This window comes from Mauremys reevesii, linkage group 7 (assembly GCF_016161935.1).
Source record: "Mauremys reevesii isolate NIE-2019 linkage group 7, ASM1616193v1, whole genome shotgun sequence".
NCBI classification, from domain to species: domain Eukaryota; kingdom Metazoa; phylum Chordata; order Testudines; family Geoemydidae; genus Mauremys; species Mauremys reevesii.
This window is the reverse complement of record NC_052629.1, coordinates 62676860-62699622: the sequence shown is the minus strand read 5'-3', so window position 1 is coordinate 62699622 and position 22763 is coordinate 62676860. Positions and strand designations below refer to the sequence as shown.

At 40.9% G+C, this 22763-nt stretch overlaps 1 long non-coding RNA gene across 3 annotated transcripts in view; it reads left to right on the top strand.

Annotated features, from left to right (window-relative positions):
• The window catches only part of LOC120368914, a 133009-nt gene that overhangs the window by 86439 nt on the left and 23807 nt on the right, over positions 1-22763 (top strand). The window contains exons 2-3 of one of the 3 annotated variants that reach the window (XR_005582842.1): positions 17459-17594; positions 20531-20662. This is a non-coding gene — a long non-coding RNA (uncharacterized LOC120368914). Of the gene's footprint in view, positions 1-17162; positions 17221-17458; positions 17595-20530; positions 20663-22763 lie in introns of those variants that run through there. The other 2 variants (XR_005582844.1, XR_005582843.1) reach the window with 2 other exon arrangements.

Below are 22763 nucleotides of genomic sequence, written 5' to 3'. Positions count from 1 at the left end.
AAAAATTCCTGGCAGTTTTTAAAAGTCTCGAGAGCAACATAACATAAGAATGGCCACACTGAGTCAGAGCAGTGGTCCAGCTAGCCCCGTATCCTGTCTTCTGACAGTGGCCAATGCCAGGTGCTTCAGAGGGAATGAACAGAACACGCAATCATCGAGTGAGCCATCCCCTGTCATCCACTCCCAACTTCTGAGAATCAGAGGTTAGGAACACTCACAGCACGAGGTTGCATCCCTGACCATCTTGGCTAATAGCCATTGATAGAGTCATCCTCCATGAACTTATCTAGTTCTTTTTTGAACACTGTTATAGTTTTGGCCTTCACAACATCACTTGGCGATGAGGTCCACTGGGTGATTGTGTTGTGTGAAGAAGTACTTGCTTTTGTTTGTTTTAAACCTGTTGCCTATTAATTTGATTGGGTGACTCCTAGTTCTTGTGTTATGAGAAGGAGTAAATAGCACATCCTTATTCAGTTTTTCCACACCAGACATCATTTCATAGACCTCTCTCATATCCCTGCTAAATCATCTCTTTTCCAAGCTGAAAAGTCCCAGTCTTTTTAATCTCCATACCCTTAATCATTTTTGTTGCCCTTCTCTGTACCTTTTCCAATCCTAATATATTTTTTGAGATGGGGTGACTAGAACTGCACACAGTATTGAAGATGTGGGCATACCAGGGATTTATATAGTGGCGTTATGATATTTTTTGTCTTATTATCTATCCCTTTTCTAATGGTTCCTAACATTCTGTTAGCTTTTTTGACTGCCACTGCACACTGAGCAGATGTTTTCAGAGAACTATCCACAGTGGCGCCAAGATCTCTTTCTTGAGTGGTAACAGCTAAATTAGAACCCATCATTATGCATGTGTAGTTGGGATTATGTTTTCCAATATGATTACTTTGCATTTATCATTGATTTTCATTGGCAATTTTGTTGCCCAATCACCCAGTTTTGTGAGATCCCTTTGGACCTCTTCAGTCTGCTTTGGACTTAACTATCTTCAGTAATTTTGTATCATCTGCAGATTTTGCCCCCTCACTGTTGACCCCCTTTCCCGGATCATTTATGTTAAATTTTAAACCTCCCAAATGTGTATAAAAATAAAAAAGATATATTTACAAAAATAGTACCAAGTTTTGCTTCTGCTCGTCAAAAAGCTTTCTGATTAACAGAATTACTCAAGAATTTGGCACCTGGGAAAGAATCCACTATTTTTTGAGCTGTGAAAAGTATATTGACTTTTTTTTTTAGTTTGTTTGTTTAGCTTCATAAAAACTGTCCAATCAAAGCAATGTCCTTTATTATCCAGTATTGATCACAATGAGCTCTTGAACTCCTCTGGTATTAATGTGCGTAATAAATAAAAAATTGTTGCTCTGTATAATTCTGAGCACATTATCAAACCAGGAGAGCTCAAACATTATGAACTGGTTTAAACATCTAATTGTCTAAGGGGCACAGCTTCAGAGGCAGAAAGGGAACTTAGATGTGCAACTCCTAACTGCCCATTGTGCCTTTGAAACTCTCCCCTAATATTGTCTGAATTAGCTTTCCTACTCTTTTCCACTTACTTGCATCACTGTAAACCATAAGGTTTGTTCCTGCACTTCTTATTCAGGGTAAACTCCTACTGAAATCAAATACACCATTCTGTGGATGAATTTTTGGACATGATCTGCTATATGTTAGTAAGAGCTTGTCTACACTTGAAATGCAACAGTGGCACAGATGCAGTGCTGCAGCTGCTCCTCTGTAGTGCTTCAGTGTATATACTACCTACGCTGATGGGAGGGGTTCTCCCATTGCTGTAGTAAATCCACCTCCCCAAGAGCGGTAGCTAGGTTGACAGAAGAATTCTTCCGTGAATGTAATGCTGTCTACATCAGGGTTAAATTGGCTTAATTGCTTTGCTCAGGGATGTGGATTTTTCACACCCTTGAGTGACATAGCTGGGTCGACTTAACTTTTTAGGGTAGACCAGGCCTACGTTTCTTTCAAAGACCATCTCCCAAAACTCCTGCTCTCTAGCTTAAGCTCCCAGATAAGACCTGTTTAAGTAGACTATAGAAACTAGTATCAACTTTCCAGTGATTATGGCATACGTGATTATTCTGATACTTTTAAATTCCTTGGGTAGTGCCCAGTATCTTTCTTTCATCTCATTTTTGGTTAATTTGGTTGGAATGCCCAATGATGACATGGCTTGTAACCAAAAGGAATGTTTTTTTGGGTGTCAGTTCTGAATCCTATCCATTTAAATGACTGGTCTCATTAGGATCTTCCAAACACTGTGTTTGGGTTTCGCTCAAAGTAGTAATATCCTAAAGCTGAATTTATTATAGGACCAGCCTTCTGTACAAAGTCAGCCCCAAGAATAAAAATATTTGCTTGGCAGGATGACCAAAGTTTGTTTGGATTACCTCTCCCTGTACCAATAGGTCAGTCACCATCTATTTTACAGTTTTGCACCAGCATGCATTGTTTAATGAAAGAAAATCATCAATCTCCCAGGAACACTGAGCAATATTGGCTGCATTGCTTTAATAAAATAAAAGACAATCCATTATTAATGAACACTTTTACTAAACTGTCTACCATAATGACAAGAAACTGTCCATGCAGGTTTTAAATACTACTTGAGATATTTTTGGTAGGTCCTATATTTTTACCTATTTAAGAAGAGCATAGTCCTAGATAATTTTTCTGCTGATTTCCAAATCAGATCATCTCTCAAGGAAATTCATAGACCTGTCTGCATGTCAGGATGTCTGGGGATTGTGTGCGTAGGTCCTGATTACTGTATCTCACTTCCAAATGTTTTGCATGAGCGTCAGTAATATTTGTCTACTGTGGCGCTTTCACACTCAGAAGCTAGATATGCATCTTGATGGTTCTTATTTAGAGCTTCCTGTTGACATTTCTAGTCATCTCTCTTAACAGCAGAGATGTTGTATAGTTGATATTGGCACAAATTATGCTGTACAAGTCACTGCTTGACTATGATTTATCTACACAAAATATGCAAGGAGCTACTAGCAATGGTTACTATTTGAGTGTGGTATGTCAAGGTAAATTCTAATGGGGTGGTCACTCTAAAGTATTCCTTCTGTTCAAACTGATGTGCTGTTTTATTCACTGATCAATGTCCACTATAATAGCAACCTGTTAGGAGGATAGCAGAGCTATCTGACCTTTGATCTTGTAATGTAAATGAACTGCCATTCTAATAAGGGCTGTAAACTAACCAGTAGAGAGTCCTTAATAGCTTTTGATGAATGAAAATGACCCCCTTCTGGCTACTCATACAGCTATGTTGTTCTTTAGAATTATGTATGCACTTTCCTACTTCTCCATGCCCTATCATTTTTGTGGGTTTTTTTGTTTTGTTTTTATATTACTGTTAATACTCTGAGAAAAGTTGGATGGTGTTGGAATATGAAATTGTTAAACGGTGGTACTTTACTACCCACTATTATCCTTACAGCTATAAACATACACATGCATAATTAAATCCTTTAAAAATATATTTCCTTTGTTAATTGATTTATCAAAACAACCTCACGAAAATAATTTTGAAAAAAGCAATTAGTGTCTGAAGTTATTTCTTAATAACCCTTTGAAATGTTTTCTGGAATGTACACATTTTCAGAGGTTACAAATATAAATATTTGTGTCAACCTGCGCAATCACTTATAGCTTTTTACAGCCCTGCAGTTTATCTTCTAACTGAGCTCATAACTCTTGATCTTCAGAAATGAATATAAGTTTTCTGTCAAAGTCAAGTTACATTCATAACTTAACAGCATCATCACCAAAAGACCTTTTATTTAACATTAAGTGAGACTTTGTCCCAAGTTTCCTAGAAGAGGCTCTGTATGCATGTTATAAATTGCACTGCTCACGAAAATTATGTCAGGATTATTCAGATACCACAAAAATATAAATGAAAAAAATCAGGAGTAGAATATTGCTTTTTCCAGATTTATGCAGGAATATACAATTACTTGGCAGTAGAAAATATTACCCTCCATACATTTTCATCTGCAAATTCACTGTTACCTCTTCTCTGCCCAATTTGAGTCTCATCAATACATACTGAAATTTTTTTGAGAGGTTAGCCTGTTTTCTACCCATTTGCAAGCAGGATGCTTGCTGGTCAATGACACATTTTAAAATATATTAACATACAGGCCTTAATTCATCACTTCTTGTCTCTCTGAATGCCTTCTGCACAGCAATCAAGAGAAGCCTTAAGTTGGTAAAGTATTCTGTGATCTTTGGCTGAAATGTGCTATAGAATTAAAAAAACAACAAGGAGTCCTTGTGGCACCTTAGAGACTTACAAATTTATTTGGGCATAAGCTTTTGTGGGCTAGAACCCACTTCATCAGATGCATGGAGTGGAAAATACAGTAGCAGGTATATATACACAGTACATGAAAAGATGGGAGTTGCCTTACCAAGTCAGGGGTCAGTCTAATGAGACAATTCAATTAACAGCAGGATACCAAGGGAGGAAAAATCACTTTTGTAGTGGTAATGATGGTGGCCCATTTCAAACAGTTGACAAGAAGGTGTCAGTAACAGTAGGGGGAAATTAGTATGGTTAAAATTAGGTTTTGTTATGACCCATCCACTCCCAGTCTTTATTCAGGTGTCCAGTTTGCAAATTAATTCCAGTTCTGCAGTTTCACATTGGAGTCTGTTTTTGAATTTTTTTTGGTTGAAGAATTGTCACTTTTAAGTCTGCTATTGAGTGACCAGGGAGGTTGAGGTGTTCTCCTACTGGTTTTTGAATGTTGTAATTCCTGATGTCAGATTTGTGTCCATTTATTCTTTTGTGTAGAGACTGTCTGGTTTGGCCAATGTACATGGCAGAGGGGCATTGCTGGCACATATCACATTGGTAGATGTGCAGATGAACGAGCTCTTGATGGTGTGGCTGATGTGGTTAGGTCCTATGATGGTGTCCCTTGAATAGATATGCGGACAGAGTTGGCACTGGGGTTTGTTGCAGGGTTTGGTTCCTGGGTTAGTGTTTTTGTTGTGTGGTGTGTAGTTGCTGGTGAGTATTTGCTTCAGGTTGGAGGGCTGTCTGTAAGCGAGGACTGGTCTGTCCTGAATAGAATTACAGTCAACTTTCCTCTCAGGGCCAACTTCCAGATCCCCCTGTAGCTCCTTTGTGCCACTATAGCAGTGCAAAGCCAATCTAGCTGGCCAGCTGAGTACTTCCTTGGTGGTGCAAAGTCTGCTGCATCCTCACAGCTCCTGATGGCTGGGTGAAAGGGGATGTTGTCAGAGCAAAGCGGGACTCTGGCCATCTCTGGCTGCTAGAATGGCCCACTTGAGTGTTTTGCAGCCAGGCACAAATGAGAGACTCCATGAGGATGCTCTAAATTGCTCCAGGACCTGAAAGGTGTCACAAAGACACCTTTGCCTTCTTGCCTTTTCTCTGCCTAGTGTGCCAGGCAGAGCATGGTCAGACCCTGAGAATCATGCTTTGTTCGGACCTGAGAACCTAAGTACTTTGCACATTTCAGAACAACGAGTGATACTCCACCCAGGTGCTAGTGCCAAAGTATTGCTGCAATCGAGTGAGTTGAAGTGTAATTTAAATGTAGTCGTGGGATCATTAAAAAAATGATTCCTTCTTAATCTTCAAATTTCTTCCCTGTGTATTCTTCCCTGTGACTTTAGTGGAGAAAGTATGTTTTTATTATTCCTGTAATTCCTGCTGAGTGTAAAACTGGATGCTATTTCTTCTTGTATAATCAACTAGTTTATCTAGTTTCAGTGAAAGGGCTGGTGTCTAGCACCTTTGCAAACCCATTGAAGACTGTGAGGTTGTGTGCAAACTCAGATTGGTCTCAGGGACCTTAATCACTAGTGATATACTAAAAGGAAAGACCTCAGCTTTACTTCTGGAGCCAGGGGTGAGTTTTCAGGGCTGGCAGTTCAGGGGAAAAAAGTTTGTTTGTTTTTTAATTTGTAAACTCATTGTTTGATCTGGAGCCATTGAGAGATTTGAATGTGGAACCTCAAAATGGCATTTTTCCAGTTACTTATCTGGGTAGACTTGCATTCTAAGACATGAAAGGCAGTGGAAGTAATGCTGCTAACATCCTGCACTCAAAAGACACCTGTAGCCTTACGGACTTGTGCGGGGTTTCCTGAAGATAAATATTTTGTTGTCGAGGCAGATATATGCCTGCATATTCGTTATGCCATAGATGCCAGCCTGAGATAACTGGTGTATATCCAGAGTAACTATGAAGCCACTGGATTTACACTCATATAACTGAGATAAAAAACCAGTTCTATCCATTATCCAACTTTTAAATTGCATTTTCTTATTGTCCTGAAAATTTTAAAGAATCCAATTGTTTTTCTAAATCTGTTCCTCTCTTCTGCCCCACTCCAAAGATTTGTACTAATATGTATTACTTTTGAGCTGGATGATCTTCATTTGTATCTGTGTTAGATTTAATTTTTCCATTGGATTTTTTTTACAAAGGGGATGCCATTCTTTTTTAACTTTACTTACTGTAGTATCTATATTCAGTGCACTCTCTAACACACAATTCTGTATTATATTCCCACTAATTACATCATTTATATGGAATAAAACTCCTCTCCCCCCCAAAAAAGATAGTTTGAACAAAGTCCTGCTCATTGACCTTCCTAGGACCTCATTTTTCCCCTTTCACTCACACGTGTTTCCCCTCCCCATGTATTTTTTTTTTTTTGCCAGCTCTCTCAATGTTCCCCATGAGCTACCTTGGATCTTTTACTTCTTTGTTTAAACAAGAGTCCATCATGTAGAACTTAATCTGAGGATTTCTGGGTATCCAAATAAATTATGTCATATTTAGTGCCATTATCAGCCTTATCTGTAATCCATAAGAAAAGATATTCAGGGGGGTTTGGTGGAATGAATTTTCGTTTGCTAAGTTCACGATGGTTATCTCCAATAAAAACTGTAACGATTCCGCTATTTCTCAAGTTAAAACATGTGAAGCTGATTTGTCTTTAGCTGCTTAGGTCAGTCGTCTTCCTCATACTGTTTTTGTTTCTTTAGAAGGAGTAGAAAGCATGGATAATCAGGCAAATGGAAAACTATGACCTACTAATTGTTTGGGTCATAGCCACACACCTCTGTAAGGTTCAGAGCACTTGAGAGGAATGGAGATAGGGGAACTGAAACCATTAATTCCTATGTCTTTCAGCATTTTATACCAATACCAGCATCTTTGGGATTTCCATTTCTATTTTAGTAGGTGTAGGCCAAATTTTTGGGGCAGCTCCTCAGCTGATGTAAACTGGAGTAGTTCCATTGACTTCAGTGAAGCTATGTTGATTTACACCAGTTGAGGATCAATGTTTTAATCAATGTTTTTAATGCTTTGAGTCTGCCTCCAGTATCTTGAATAGAGGCATATAATTGCATAAGAATTCTTTTACGAAGCTTCCAAAGACCAAAATCAAAAGTGAGTAAAACTATAAAACCCTGCATTAAAATCATCATATTGAAACCAAAGAGATACAATGGTAAGTGCCTGATCCCACAAGATGCTGAATGTCCGTATCTCTTTTTAGCTTGGTTGGAAGTTGAGCCTGCTCATCAGTTCCTAGGGGGCTTCCATCACCTTTCAGGATCGGGCCCTATCTCAGGACAGTGTTGTTGTGCCTGGAAACTGTACACGTTGATAAACAAGACTAGTTTTCTCATTCAGTTTTATTAATGTAGCAAAGCTAATCCAGAACAGTATCTAGTATTCAGTGGAGTTTTTACTTTTTACCCAATGCTTTGTTGGAGAAACAAGAAGACCAAATGACTTTCCCAAGGTCACGCAGTCAGAGTCTATTGAGATTAGAATTTGTGGTTCTGCCAAATAACCAGAGTTCACTAATACAATTGTAAATACTGCTGTAAGTACTAGCACTCCCCAAGCATTTGTTCCTGACTCAGCCCTAGGGTAAACCACAAAAGTTTGTGTCATGGAACAAATATTTTTGGAGCGCCTAAATTACCATGTACATCCATATTAGCTAACTCCAGTTAATTGGCAATCAGTTAACTCTTGCTAAAACAGGGCCACAACTTCTAGTGTAGACAAACCCTACAGGGGTGTGGCTTAGGATCTCAGAGCACTCTTGCTCCAAATCCTGCACTCTTGACTCAGGCTTTCACACTAGCGTTGACTTAATGAGGACTGCATAATCTAACTACTGGAGTTCTTGGCTCATACAGGTAGTAAAGAGGTAAGTAAAACTGGTTTTCTGATGCAAAGACTTTATCTTTGGTGGTTTCATGGAGATTTACCAACTTTAAGTTATTTCTGAAAAATAATATTTTGGGAAGGAAATTTCAGATTAAATTTTATGAGAACTCTCCTTCAGAGGCGGCATGTTTTACAGGATCATGGATACATTTTTGTATTGTAAAGAAGTTTTCAATCACTGGTCTGACTGATCCATGCATCCATCTGTGTGTGGATCATAAACCTCCCATGTGCAAAGGGTGGGGACAAAGTCAGCTGCTTCCACAACAGCTTTTGGCCCCAGTTTTAAATGGATAGGCTGGGGAAGTTGTGGACAGGTCAGAGAGATGACACATCATTCACCACTGATTCTGTGGAAATTGGGGAAGGAAGTTAACACAGCATGGGACTAAGTTAACTTTCCATGGCACAGAGGGAATCCCGCCTTAAGGGAAAGGGGGAAGCCCTTGGATCAGCAGGGGACCACACTGCTGGCATGCGCCTGATGGATCCACTGCCAGCATGGAGAGCCTTTGTATGGATGGCTCTGGCTTCCCAAATTTGAAAGTTTGATTTTTTTTTTTGGTTGGATTTTTTTATTAGACTCTACTTGCACTACTTGAAAGGCTAGTGATGGGACACTAGATGGGGAGGACTCTGAGTTACTACAGAGAATTCTTTCCCTGGTGTTTGGCTGTTGGGTCTTGCCTAAGTGCTCAGGGTCCAAGAGTCAGGAAGGATTGGCAGAGACCCTGGTTTGTTTGTTTGTTTATTTATTTGCCTTCCTCGCCAGCATGGGGCACAGGTCACTTGCAGGTTTAAACTAGTGTAAATCATAGATTCTCTGTATTTTGGAGTCTTTAAATCATGATTTGAGGACTTCAGTAGCTCAGCCAGAAGTTATGGGTCTGTTACAGGCGTGGGTGGACAAGGTTCTGTAGCCTGCAATGTGCAGGAGGTCAGACTAGATGATCATGATGGTCCCTTCCGGCCTTCAAGTTTGAGACTATGAACTTTGAACAAGTGGTTGCTGTTAGTAGCACTTCTCCCCTCCCCCCACTTCCCTGCATACACAGCTTTATAGTATATTGGTGTCAATATATGGTCTAGTTACCATGGTAATGGTTGAACACTAAGGCCAATATTTTCCAAACTGACTAGTGACTTACGGTGCATCAAATTTTTGGTGCCCAACTTATGGTACTTCAAAGGGATATGATTTTCAGAATGTGCTGAGCATCTACTCTTTGCAAAATTAGACCTTCTTAAGGTGTTCCATTCTGGGCACCCAACACCTCTAATCACTTTTGAAAATCTTGTTCTATTTTTGTCTTTCACCATCCATTGTTTCTAATACAGTTGCTTAGTTTGAAGATAATGTTTCTTTTCCCATTGATTTTTATTTCTTTCCTGAAATTTTTTTAGTTTTATACTAACCAAGGTGATTCCTTTCTCAGTATGTTTGTATTTATTTATTTAAATTAACTTCTTGTTTATCAACAGCATCACTGAAGAATGATGTGTGTATATAGTTATGGGAATGGGATCTAACAGGTAACATGAGCTCCCTTTGCTTGCTAACAACCCCTATCCCATTTCATACTATTGCTAAAGGTCAGCCAAAAGCTTGATCAACCAAAAGATCTGACATTGTCGCTGAATCATGGGGCTCCCCCTGAGGTACTGAGGTCTAGTCAAAGAGAGGATGCGGACGGGTCCAAATTATAACTGTTGAGAAGTAGGACAATTCCTGCCTCCTGCTAATGCTACTGATTTGGACAGTTCCTGCTGTCCTTCTGCTCACAGAACTTTGGGAGTTTAGAGTAAAAACAAAAATGGACAACCCTCAACCTGCAGTAACTATAAACAGAACACAGTAGGCTTCAGAAAGTAGTCTGCTATACGGGTCTCTCTAGTTACACAGAGTCATCTCTTCTTAGATTCCATATCAAACCTGCTGTGAGGCCTGTCACAGAGGATTAGGAAAAAGCCCTTCCCAGAGAGATTACGTTTGTTCATGAGCCAGAGTTGAGGTAATTACAGAAGGGGAAAACCAATGAGGACAAAGACTTTATTAGCCATCTAATTTGGGAGAAAACTGTTGTATCTAATCATGATTATTACAGTCATAACTTTGATGCATATTTAGGAAAAAGCAGAGTGTTTATCATAGAATCACATAAATTAGGGAAGGAAAAGACCTCTGAGGTCATTTAATCCATGCCTCCGCCGGGCCAGTATCTTACAGTACATTTTCTAATGCCTGTCCAGTCTGGTTTTAAATATTCCAAGTAACGGGGGCTCTTTCTCCACTGATGGGTATCACGTGACTAATATGAGAGTGGCTGTACAAGTGAGATGCTGTAATGATGTATAAGAGGGGCTGTGCCCATGCCTGTGTTAAGCTCTTGAGCATGTCCAGCAGGGACTAGATCTTCCAAAAAATCCTGAAAAAACTCTGTCTGAGCTAAGTGTTTTGCGTGGAGTCTGCTCTTCAACCAGTCTCACTCCTGAGAGCAAGACTAAATATTATGTCCACTAAAACCTCCCTTAGGAGGCCATTGCACAGCCTATTAGTTCTCGCTCTCCGGAAGCTCTTCCCTGATAGCCAGCCTAAATTTTCTCTCTTAATTTCATCTCATTACTCCTAGTTATACTCCTTTTTACTGAGCTAAATAATTCTTCTCCCTCCTTGGTGTTTACACCAGCCATATATTTATAGACTGTTATCATGTGCCTCACTTAATCTTCAGTTAGCCAAGCTATTTATATTTGCCTCTCTTAATCTTTCCACATAAATCAGTCCCTCTCCCTCCTTAATCATTTTTTAGCTTGTATCTGAACTCCCTCCAATTTCTCAATATCATCCAGTTAATGAGATGCTTGGAAGCAAACACCGTGGTGCAGGTGAGGCGCAGTTACAGTGGAGACATACAAAGATGGACTATTATCTCCTTGCACTGCAATGTAAATGTTGATGTTTGGATGGTGACCACTGTCCAAAATGATTAATGGCAGAAGTGGAGAACAGAGAAAACAGTTCTCAATGAGTAATTTGTTTTATGAACTTCTATTCAGTCTAGGTTTTTATACTACACTCATTGTTGTCATATCTGAGCACCTTCCAGTAGTGCATTAAGGAACATGACTACACACCTGTCACATGCTTGTTCTCTCATTACTGCTCACAGAATATGACTAACACATTGTGGCTTCCCTGAATTTATTTATTATTCAGATTTGACTAGTATTATGATTTTGCTGCATGCATTAATTGCAAATATTCAAAATTTTTGAGTTGTGTCGCTTAGATGTGATTTTTTCCCATTAAGTCACATGGATACCTGACTGGATGAACATGCATGGATTTCCCTTGTTGTAATTGTCATCTAGGCAAATCCCAAAGGGATGTAACCTCCTTGTAGATAGAGTGCCACCTGGATCTATCTCTAGCTAAGTCCTTAAGATGGTCTGGCTGGATGTTCAATATATGTCCACTATCTTATCATGCCATGAAGCTTTTGGCAACCACACAATCATTGGCTATATAGCAATGGCACTACATGGCCAGGACTTCCATTGTGAATATTTTCAAGTGAAAATTATTCATAAATGCTTATGAAAATGAATAATAGAACTCTCCCTGTAAATAATTGTCCATACAACGTTGAGATTCAATTTCTGTGACCATTTCTGCCAGTAAACCCAAGTGCAGGGAACAAACACGAGAAGGGTAGGAACATTACTGAATTGCATCCATAAAAGTGTGAACAAGTCATTTCATGATTTGCATGGTTCTAGGTCTACAGAGGCATTTGGAGGAGGAGTAGAAAAGATTGTTGGACAAGAGGAGGGAACCTGTTCCAGCTCTGGGGGTCTGCATGATGGAGGAAAGAAAGACAAGAATGGGAGAATGAAGAGCAGGAAGATGGGGAGAGGATTGGGAAGAGTATAAGGAGGAAATGAGAGCAGGTAGAGTCTGCAAGGTGCAGATGGGAAGGTGGAATCTGATCTCATAAGAGTGTAGTGCTTTGTTTCATTCATTTCATCCCTGTTTACCCCTTTTTTCCAGGTACTAACTAAGATTCTAAACAAGATAGGACCCGGCAGTGATCCCTGGTGATATAGGATTTGGGAATGAGTCCATCTTTAGTTAATTCATTAACGTTTGTAAAATGCTTTCAGGTCCTTGGGTGGAAGATATTATGAAGCGATCTTCAGTGGGGAACATCTCTTCTAGTTGAAGTTATTCTAATGAGCTGTTCATGACTTCTGTATAAAACTATAATGTCTTTGAAAGTTTGCTCAGCGGTTATTACTGTGTCTTCACTCACTAGTCTCTGATGGTGTGTGAGACCTTTAATAGACTTCAGGCTAACTTCTTATATGCTGTGTTTGATTTAACTCTATTATTAGTCCGAGAGCTGCATAAAAAAATCAAAACATTAAAGGCACGCAGCCAAGCTTCTTCCTGTTCTATCTCAACACACATGGCCCTCCCCCTGTAGCATCTCCATATGTCACAATCATTAATGGCTTCTTATAACACCCCTCCTGAGGGAGGGAAAACTCTACCCCTAATCTACAGATGGGAGGCAACCTGGCTTAGGGGCTTGAACACTGGGCTAGAACTAAGGCACACTTACCCAAGGCCACACAGGAAGTTTGTGGCAGAGCTGGGTATTGGACCCTGTTCTCTTCAATCTTGGGGCAATTCTTTACACCACAGAGCAGTGTTTCAGGGTGGCCAAGCTGAGAAGGTTGAGAAACACTGCTCTAGGGAATGCTTCCTTCCCAATTGTGTCTCCCTCATTGTTCAATTGTTGTCATGTATTTGAAAAGCTTGCATCACACACAATGTAGTTGGAGGTCTCAGAATTAGGGACCCCAACCCTGAATCGGTTGAAATCAATGGGATTTCATGTCATGAGCTTCATTGGGTGTGGGATTGTAGGAGCACAAATACATTGTTTTGCTGATTGGGGGTTTGTCAGTCCAATTACTGTATCTCACTTCCCGGCATGCCTGATGAAACCAATCCAAGCCAAAATAAAGAGGTAAAAAGACACATGAAGGAGTTTGTCGTCACCCAGATCATAAATACCGACTAATGCAGTAAGCAGGGGTTTGAGTAGCCTCTATGCGTAACATTTAAGTTATACCAGTGATATCACCTAATCCATTCTCTCCTTCTGGTGCTCCCAGCAAAACCACAACAAGACCGATTCAGAAGGAGATTAGGACCCAGAGCTTTCACTCTGTACATGACATTATCATGCCTTTGCAGGTTGAGAATACTTTACCTCTGGGATGACTTTGCATTCTGGAGGTTGGTGTGATTCTCAGCAGCTTTCTGGCTGGCTTTTCACACTGAGCTTAATAAGTGGTGGAAGCAGAAAATGTAATGTTTAAGATTGTGAATCTAGAATCTCAAGCAGGCTAGATTCTCTGAAGAATAGCTGCAAGCCACAGAAAAGAGCAATAGTAGTTGGATTAATTACCAGTCCTTTACTAAACCATTGAGTCTCTTGGATCATGCTACTGAAGTATAAATTTTGTAAGAATAATGCACTCATACCATCTCATCTCTCTCTCTCTCTCTCTCTAAATGCCAGTAGCAAGGCAGAGTCTGCTCTGTACTCGATTTTGGCTTTATCTTTCTATGCCATCTGTTGTTATGGTGTATTTTTGAAAGGTCAGTCTTGTTATTACACATGAGAGAAAATAACAGATAGGGCATATTGTGGTGATACAGGATGCCAAAGCATATGATGCATTTTAAATTAATTTTTAATAGAATGAAGATAATGAGGGTACCAGATTTGAGTGAACTATTAAAACAACACCGAATGACTGCATTGTTGGGGATTATTGGTGTCTCATAGTCATTCCGTGGCTCCCAAAGTCTTTAGGGTTGGAGCACTTCCCCATCACCTCCAGTTTATATTCGCTCTGTGCCTGCCCTTCCACACTCTTACCTGGCTGTGGTGGCCGCATCTCACCTGGTCTTTGTCCCTCCTTTCTCTCTCTCTCTCTGCTGTCTACCTTTGGGTCTAGGTTTTCAAGTGTGACTAGTTATTTTGAGTGCCCCACTTTCTGGGTGCACAATTAGAAGTTTAGAGTGACCTGACTTTCAGAGTGTGGGTACTCAGCACTTTCTGAAAATCAGGTCCTCTAAGATGTCTCAAGGTGGACACCCCAAAATCACTTGGGAAAAATCTCTGCTTCATGTACTTTGTGTGGTTTTCACCTTCCAGTTTGCATTAATGTTTTTGTTCTCATTGTTTTTCCCTCCCTTTGCTTCTTTCTCCCCATCCCTGCCTTTCTTTCTGCCCTATTCTTAACCTCCCTTCCCTCCCACTTCTTCCTTCTCCGTCGCTGGTCCTCTCTATGTTCTTTTGTCTGGTTTTCTCTCCTTGCTTATCTTTTCCAGCCATTCACAATAATTCACCTTTTCTGTTTGGTCCTATTCAAAGGATTGTTTGCAGGTAATAATTGGAGATATACCAATCTCCTAGAACTGGAAGGGACCTTGAAAGGTCATTGAGTCCAGCCCCTTGCCTTCACTAGCAGGACCAATTTTTGCCCCAGGTCCCTAAGTGGCCCCCTCAAGGATTGAGCTCACAACCCTGGGTTTAGCAGGCCAATGCTCAAACCACTGAGCTATCCAGGTAGGTACATGAGCTAGTGAACAGTTGGGAACATAGGTGGATGTGTAATAAGCACACCTATTGCTGTAGAGGTGAATGTACCGTATGAGGAGTAACCAATCAGGTTCATGTGTGCAGGGCAGGGTGCCCTGGTGAGCAGGGGCGGCTCTAGGCACCAGCAAAACAAGCTGGTGCCTAGGGCGGCCAAATCTAGGGGGCGGCAGGCTGGGCCGGCGGACCTGCCGCAGTCATGACTGCGGGAGGTCCACCGGAGCCCCGGGACGAGCGGACCTGCCGCAGGCATAACTGCGGAGGGAGCGCTCGTCCCGCGGCTCGGCTGGACCTCCCGCAGACATGACTGCGACAGCTCAAGCGGAGCCGCGGGATCCGCGAACCGTCCGCAGCCGCGGGGGGTCCAGCCGGGCCACGCGGGACCAGCGGACCCTCTGCAGTCATGCCCGCGGGAGGTCTGCTGCTCCCGCGGCTCCGGGGCGCCTCCCGCGCATGACTGCTTGGGGCGGCCAAAACTGTAGAGCCGCCCCTGCTGGTGAGCCAATTTACACATCTAGAATACTGAATGCAATTTTCAGATATCAGCATGTGCTGGGAATTCTGGGGTCGGATTTCTACAGTACATTTGACTCAGAAACTAGGGTGTTTGCTCTCGGTCCTCATGAGCTGTCAGCTGAGAATGCTGGAGGAGGATCTGTTGCTGCCTTTTCCCCCTCCCACACTCTTTTGGGAGCAAAAAACAGGTTCAGTGGGCAAGCAGCTGTTGAAGAGAAGCCAAGCAGGTGGCTTAAAAAGAGCTGTTCTCTTCACCCTCCTCCCTGCTTCAACACTAGGGAATAGTTCTGCAGTGGGGCTGCTGCTCCGCTTCTTTCTTCTCTGCTGACGTCTCCTGCTGTTCCAACCACTTTTCCTCCCTATCCCATAGTGGCCAGGCAGTGATGGAGCAGGGGAAAGAGCAGAGATTCCCCCAGCCTCAAATCGGAAGTTGGTGGGAGTGATGGCCATTGGGTCCATTGAGTCCCGAATCAGGCCCATGTTTGTTTTTCCCACTATTTGATTTGTTTAGTATTTGTATTACTGTCACATCTAGGAGCCCCAGTCTAGGACCAGGGCCCAATGTGCTAGATGCTGTGATTGTTGCAGGCTGGCAGTGCGGTACCCCGCAAAGGGGAGGTCTCATGGCCCCCAGACCGGGAGCCACCATAATCACGTATTGGCCTATCATCATTCTTCCTGCAAATCAAAAAAACCTCTAGATGCAACATCTGGAATGGCTGTGTTTGACTGGTTTAGAATAAAATAAAATTATACACAAAGGGGGGGTCTTGTGCCTATGGACTAGGGCTGAGGAGGGTCTGGTATTGACTTCTTGGATGACCCTTGGAAAGTCACGTAGGGCCAGATTTTTTAAAGGTTTTAGGTGCCTAAACTCCCTTTAAAACTCTGGCCCTTAATGTCTCTGTGTGTCAGTTTCCTATCTGTAAAATGGAGGAATATTTCCTCCCACCCTGTATCTGGTTGTCCGTTTAGATTGTAAGCTTGCCAGTTCAGGGACTATCTCTTACCAGAGTACAGGGCTGGGGCCTCTGATTGCTGGCATAATGCAAATAATAACAATAATCCTGTATGTAGAGATTTGCCAACCAAAACTCAGGATGTATTTAGATTGATAGTTCTAGATGTTCTTTTAATACAAGTACCTCTGTGAGTAGAAAGAGCATCATCATTAGACAGATAGTTGGGTTTGTGATGACTTGGAGAATTCATGGTGAATTACCTGCCAGGTGCGAAGGTAGTGGACCTCATGAGATTATCTAGATAGCCAGTAAAAGCTGCTCCACACTTCTCTGCCAATCACTGTATCTACACTAGACTTCTTCCTTAAAATTTCCCACTGGTACAACTCCCTCTGCAGCAGTCATGGAGGGAGTTCTAGCGTTGCAACTGCCATCTCGTCTGACCTTGCTCTGTACAGAGCTAGGTGTCACGTGGTCTATCTATACTAGCACCCCAGCATCACTAGCGCCAGTGGAGTTGGACTGGTAGCAGCAATGGTTGGAAATTTTAAGGATACTTCTACGTGGACAAGGCATAAGTAAATATGCCTTGTCCACAGCTGGGTAAATAATGTAAAAACTGTTCTTCAAATATTCATTCCAGTTTTAAAACAAGTTCACTTCTAATGGGTTCAGGCCCTGTCCATGTTAATTTTTCTCAATTTTTTTTTAGAGATTGACTTGACTGGAAGAAGTTGTCACAGAAACAATGAATTTTAAGCAAATACGGAGGTATATTTGCAGAGAGTGATTATTAGAGAACACGGGTGCCTGCTACTCACATTTCGATTTGATTTATAAAGGTCAAATATGGTGTTACAAAGGACAAAAAGTGGAGTGATAGGACAGGATGAATGCAAACAGCATGAGGTGTTTTTCCTCTCCTCCTTACCTGGAATATGCCCCTTAAATGTAGCTGCTTATTTCTGTTTCTACACACCTGGTTCTCTCTCTCTCGGTTTTTACATAGCATTTATCCTCTGAAGGATCCATGAGAAAGACTTGTCCATGCCCATTTGTCCTGCCTTCCAGGAAAAGGCAATGAATGCATAAATGATGTTACTCTACATGCTGGCACTGAACAAACATGATAAACTGCTTCTCAAGTGAGTGCACTGGAATTAGATTGAAAATCTGTAAACTAAAAATTAAATAAGCCAAAGGTGTTAAATCTTCATTCAAAACTGGGCTAAGCCATTTTAGGCTCATTTGGTGAATCTGTGGGGTTTTTAATATGCCCATACAGGATTGAAACTCAAAGGAAAGAAAATCCCCAGAACAGATAGGATGAACAAGCTGGCCTTTACACGGAGAGCTCCCAAAGCATGCCCAAGCTACATAAAACTCACCAGAAATACAGCTCTATGAAATGTGGGGCCCATGTGAAGGTATGGGGGCCCTGGGCTTCTGTGATACTAATGATCTTGGTCACCAGAATATAAAATGGAGGGGCAGGGTCTAGTTGAAGAGTCTTGATGGAAAACCTTAGAGGTGACCTGCAAAAAAGAAAAAAGGGGGTTGGGGGGCCGTGTGCCTTTCTGTTTCTCCTCTATGATGCATAAAAAAGGCTTGACAGTTTCTTTGATAAACTAAATAAATAAATAAAATAAGGTGAGGGTAGGGCACCAGGGGGACGTTCTGCTTGTTTAGAGGAGGGGTTACATAAAAGTTCACATCTTGTCTACCCTGGCCACACTCCTCTATGGAGACTGGAGAACTAGTGAAATTATAACCCCACAAGATTCGGTGACTTGAAGGTGATCAGTTTAGAGGAAAAAGCGGGTTTTAGTCTATTTAAACATATTAATAGTTTTTGTTAACACCAATACAATGCCAATGACCAATGAACATTTTGGAGAAGTGAAGTCTTTGTTAAATATTCAGTCCTCTCCTGCTTCTTTCATGAGCATATGAGCGCTCATGGTACACATTGGAAGTCTTCAAGAAGGACTGCAGCAAAGCCAGGGAAGCTCAGACTTGATGTAACTGATATATATCTTAATCCCAGCATTTTAATTCTTTTTCATAAGTAGTATCTGGGATATGAACTTTGAATGTGTTTAGCCTGATTGCTGTAGGACAGGTGTATAGATAGGGTTGAATAAATGCAGTGAAAATCTTGTAGTCACAAAATGGCTATAGATGTCCTAATTCCAGACACTCAGCATTATATATTAGACAGCAGTTCTCCTCAAACAGTAAAAGAACACGTCACTATATATCCCCGTCAGATTAAAAAACTAATTTGAAAAGATTAATGTATTCCATTCCTGTTAGCCTGAATCAGATACTGCTGTGCCTACAGCAGCACTGCCTCCTGATTATTGAATTTTTATGGCCTTGTAATTAATTGCAGATTCCCTGTTTTGTTCTATTTCTTTTTCTCTGACATTTTAATTTCAACAAAAAGCAGCGGTCTCCATGCAGCCTCTCTCAGGAGATCCTAATGGCCTATAAAACAAAATGACTTATAGATATGGCACCCACTTCAGTTGGCTAGCGATTGTTCGAAACCTTGCTGATCACGCGGAATTTAATTTTTTCCCTTCCTCTACTGTACTTATTTCTTGTCTATTAAATTGCAGCTCCAGTGTCCTGACTAACAAATGGCTGTAACAAAGTGCCACCCTTCTGTAATACATTACTGTTGCCACATGCAAATTTTTTTCTTAAAAAATTGCAGTTCATTTTATCTAATTATAAATGAATAAATGACTCTTGCACATGAATAGAATATTGTCCTTGAATCTGCATGTGAGAATTTTCCATCCTGGCAAATCACTTGGATTTATTATAAATGTAAAGGATCAAACATATTTTAGATTCATTTTGCATTTCCTTACCCCCTCCCCCACCACTCACCCCAAAATACTGGAATGTGCAAAATGATTTATTTCTTGCTGTAGAAAGGCATGTTTGCATGACTCACCATCTCCCAGTGAAACTCCTAGTTACTGAAGGCTAGTAATAATGAATTATTATTTATATCACAGTAGTGCCTAGAGATCCCCACAAAATCAGGAGGTAGTATTACTGAGTAGATATGGCACTGGATTGGGAGCACCTGAGTTCTCTTCCTGGCTCAGCCACTGGCCTGCAGGGTGAGCTTGGCCATGTCACTTCAGCTCTCTGTGCCTCAATTTTACCATCTGTAAAATGGGATAAAGAAAGTGACCTCCTTTGTAAAGTGCTTTGAGATCTACTGATGAAAAGCATTAGAGAAGAGCTAGGTGCTGTTGTTAATTATTATTATTATTTTTCTGTGTGCTGTACAAAACACATAGTAAAAGACCATCCCTACCCCAAAGAGCTTACAGTCTAAGATCCTGATCCTGCAGAGACATAAGCATATGCTTAACTACGTGCTGTGAGTAGTTCCATTCACCTCCATGGAAATTCTCAGAGCACATAAGGTTGAGCACATGCATAAGTCTTCACAAGATTGGAGGCTAAATAAACAAGACAGACGATGGATCTCACCCATTGTGCCTTGATTTCCCCTTTCATGAAGAGATATTAAAGTCCCGTTCCCCAGCACAGCATTTATTAACTTAAAGCACATGCTTATTTAGTTGCCTGCTACTGTCTCTTACTATGTGTTTATACAGTTCTTAGCACAGCTGGGGCCTCTAGGTGTTACCCTAATACAAATAATAAGTGTTTGGCCAGATCAGGGCTTTCATCTCCTTTTGTCTCAGTTCCCCATCTGTAAAATGGGGACAATAACACTTCCTTAGTCACTTGTCCAAGGTCCCAGAGAGAGTCTGCCATGCCTATGTATGCCTCAATTTATCCATCTCTGAATGGTGGTATAATAGTAATTAGCTCAGGACGGGTTCCCTGAGTACAGCCAGCGTGATTACTACAAAAAAGTATTCCTGAAAAATTCTTTCCAATCAACCCCCTGCATGTTTTCTTTGCCACTATTCAAAACTCCTATTATTGGCTTTCTGTGATCAACTGCCTGAGCAACTTTTGTTCACAATGCTTGGAGGAAGTGTAAAGCATGCTTGTGCAAATATGGAATTTGATGTGTTTTTAGGGTGGAAGCATTTTGGATCGCCATCTCCAGAGCTCTTTTGGGTTTTGGAGTCATCCAATCCAGGAGCAGAAACAACACTATATGACTTAGGTGGACCATTACAGTGCGTCAAGTAAATTGCATCGCAAACAGGTCAGTAATTGCAGTGAATAATACATGAGCAAGCCACAGGCTGAGTTTTATTTTTTTATCTAAATGTGGGGGGGAGGGGGGAATCCTAAAATCAAAGTCACAAACAGAAAAGAGGGCTAAATTCTGTTGAATAAATTGTTCTCTGTAAACATTTTGCCAGCTCTAGATCTGAAGCTGAACTGATTAGAGTATGTAAAGTACTTTGCATTTGTATTGTGCCTTCCATCCATCAGTCTCAGTGTATTTTTATTATACTTGCGTCCGTTTGTGTAGATTTAAAAAAAAAATCCTGTTTCCTACTTACCAAGTTTCAGGTCAGATACTTAGTACCCAGATATAATACTCACTGAGAGGGCAACTCCTAAAAGTACCTATAGAAAAAGTAAGAGACAAGGTTATCTTGAGAAGCCCTCTGACTGCAACTGCATGCACTTCTGCCAAAAGCTCTAGGTAGGTACAGGCCACAGACCTGGGCAGATAAAAAATGGTGCTGGATCTATAAAGTATTCATACCAAGATGCACTTAAACAACAATGATTTATTTGTGCAGTTTGCTGTAGAAGTTCTAGCAATCCCATACTGTATTTTAACCAGACAAATATCTATGTCTAAAGGATTATATCATAGGGGAGGAAGCATAGCTAGCAATTAGAGCAATGGCTTCGGAGTCAGCAGACCAATGTTCTAGCCCCAGACTATCTGTACAGTAATGGCAAGTCACTTAAGCTTCTTGGATGGGATTTTCAGATGTTCTTGTTGACTTAGGAGCACAAATTGTATTGACTTGTGCTCCTGAGTCACTTAGGCAATTTAGAAAATTCCACCCTATGTGCCTTAGTTTTCCCAGATGTATAATGGGGATAATAATGCTTACTGATTTCTAGGAAGTGCATTTGGTTCTTATTTTATCTGAAGCAGTTTTCCTATCTCCACTGATAATATAATCTGAAACTGTTCTTCTGCCCATGGTTTGGTGTATTCTATCCAGCTGTCATATAGTTAAGCAACTGTTTATTTACACATGGAAAAATCCCAGTTAAGAGTCCCAGTTAAGAACAAAAATACTTAAAATCTCCAACTTCTTTCTCAAGGTTTTATTAATTTTATAGTCTATAGTACCCAAAAGTAAGCTAGGTGATGAACAGAGGATACAGGAAGACTCCATCCATATCCCTAAACTTCTTACAATCTCAGTTTTAGTTTTGACACAACAAGTGAGAGTGAAAAGCCGTAGGAAAGAGGTACAGCAAAGAAGGATGAGGCTTATGACGATATTCTTAGCTGGTAACATCAATGGAGCTGATCCAAGGCTCACTGAGTCAACTAGAGTTTGGGTTTATCTACACGGGATCTCAGTCTGCAGCCAGCCAAAGTGCAAATCTACAGCATACTGGCTTGCCATGCAGTAATATCCCATGTGGTCACTGCTACAGTGCACTAAAAGATGCGCAATTCAACAGACTCCTATTTCCATTGACTTCAGTGGCTTTTGGTTCAGGCTTAGTAACAACATGCACATCGTAATGGGTCTGCTCAATTACTGAAGTAGAATATACTGAATGTTTCTGACTCACAAACTGCAGCTGTTGAGAAATTAGGGAGCTTTTAGGAGGGATTTAAATGAATTAAGGGCATGGGCTTGGCAGACCGGAATTGGAGAGGGCATTCCATCCACAGGTGGCAACTTGAAAGAAGGTGCAGAGATGCTTGTGAGTGAAACGGACAGTTGGAACAGACAATCTTCAGCTGGTGTAAATGGCTATAACTTCCTTCAAGTCAATGGAGTTATGACAAATTATATCAGCTGAGGATCTGCCCTGGAGCATCTGGGCTGTAATAATTGAACAGAAGACACAACAGATAATGTGGTAAAGGGCTAGGCAATATAAAGTGGGGAAGGGAAAATCTACGTATGTGCGGAAGGTCATGGAGTTTGATTTTCAGCTACTAAATTTCTCATTTTAACAAATAGTTTATTATTATTATTATTATAAATAGTCAGATTTTGGTACAAAAAAGACTGAGGAGAAAGTTTAGACTATTTTTCTTCAAAATGTTTCAAAACAGAGGGTCTGAATCCCAGGACCTTACTTCCAAAGGT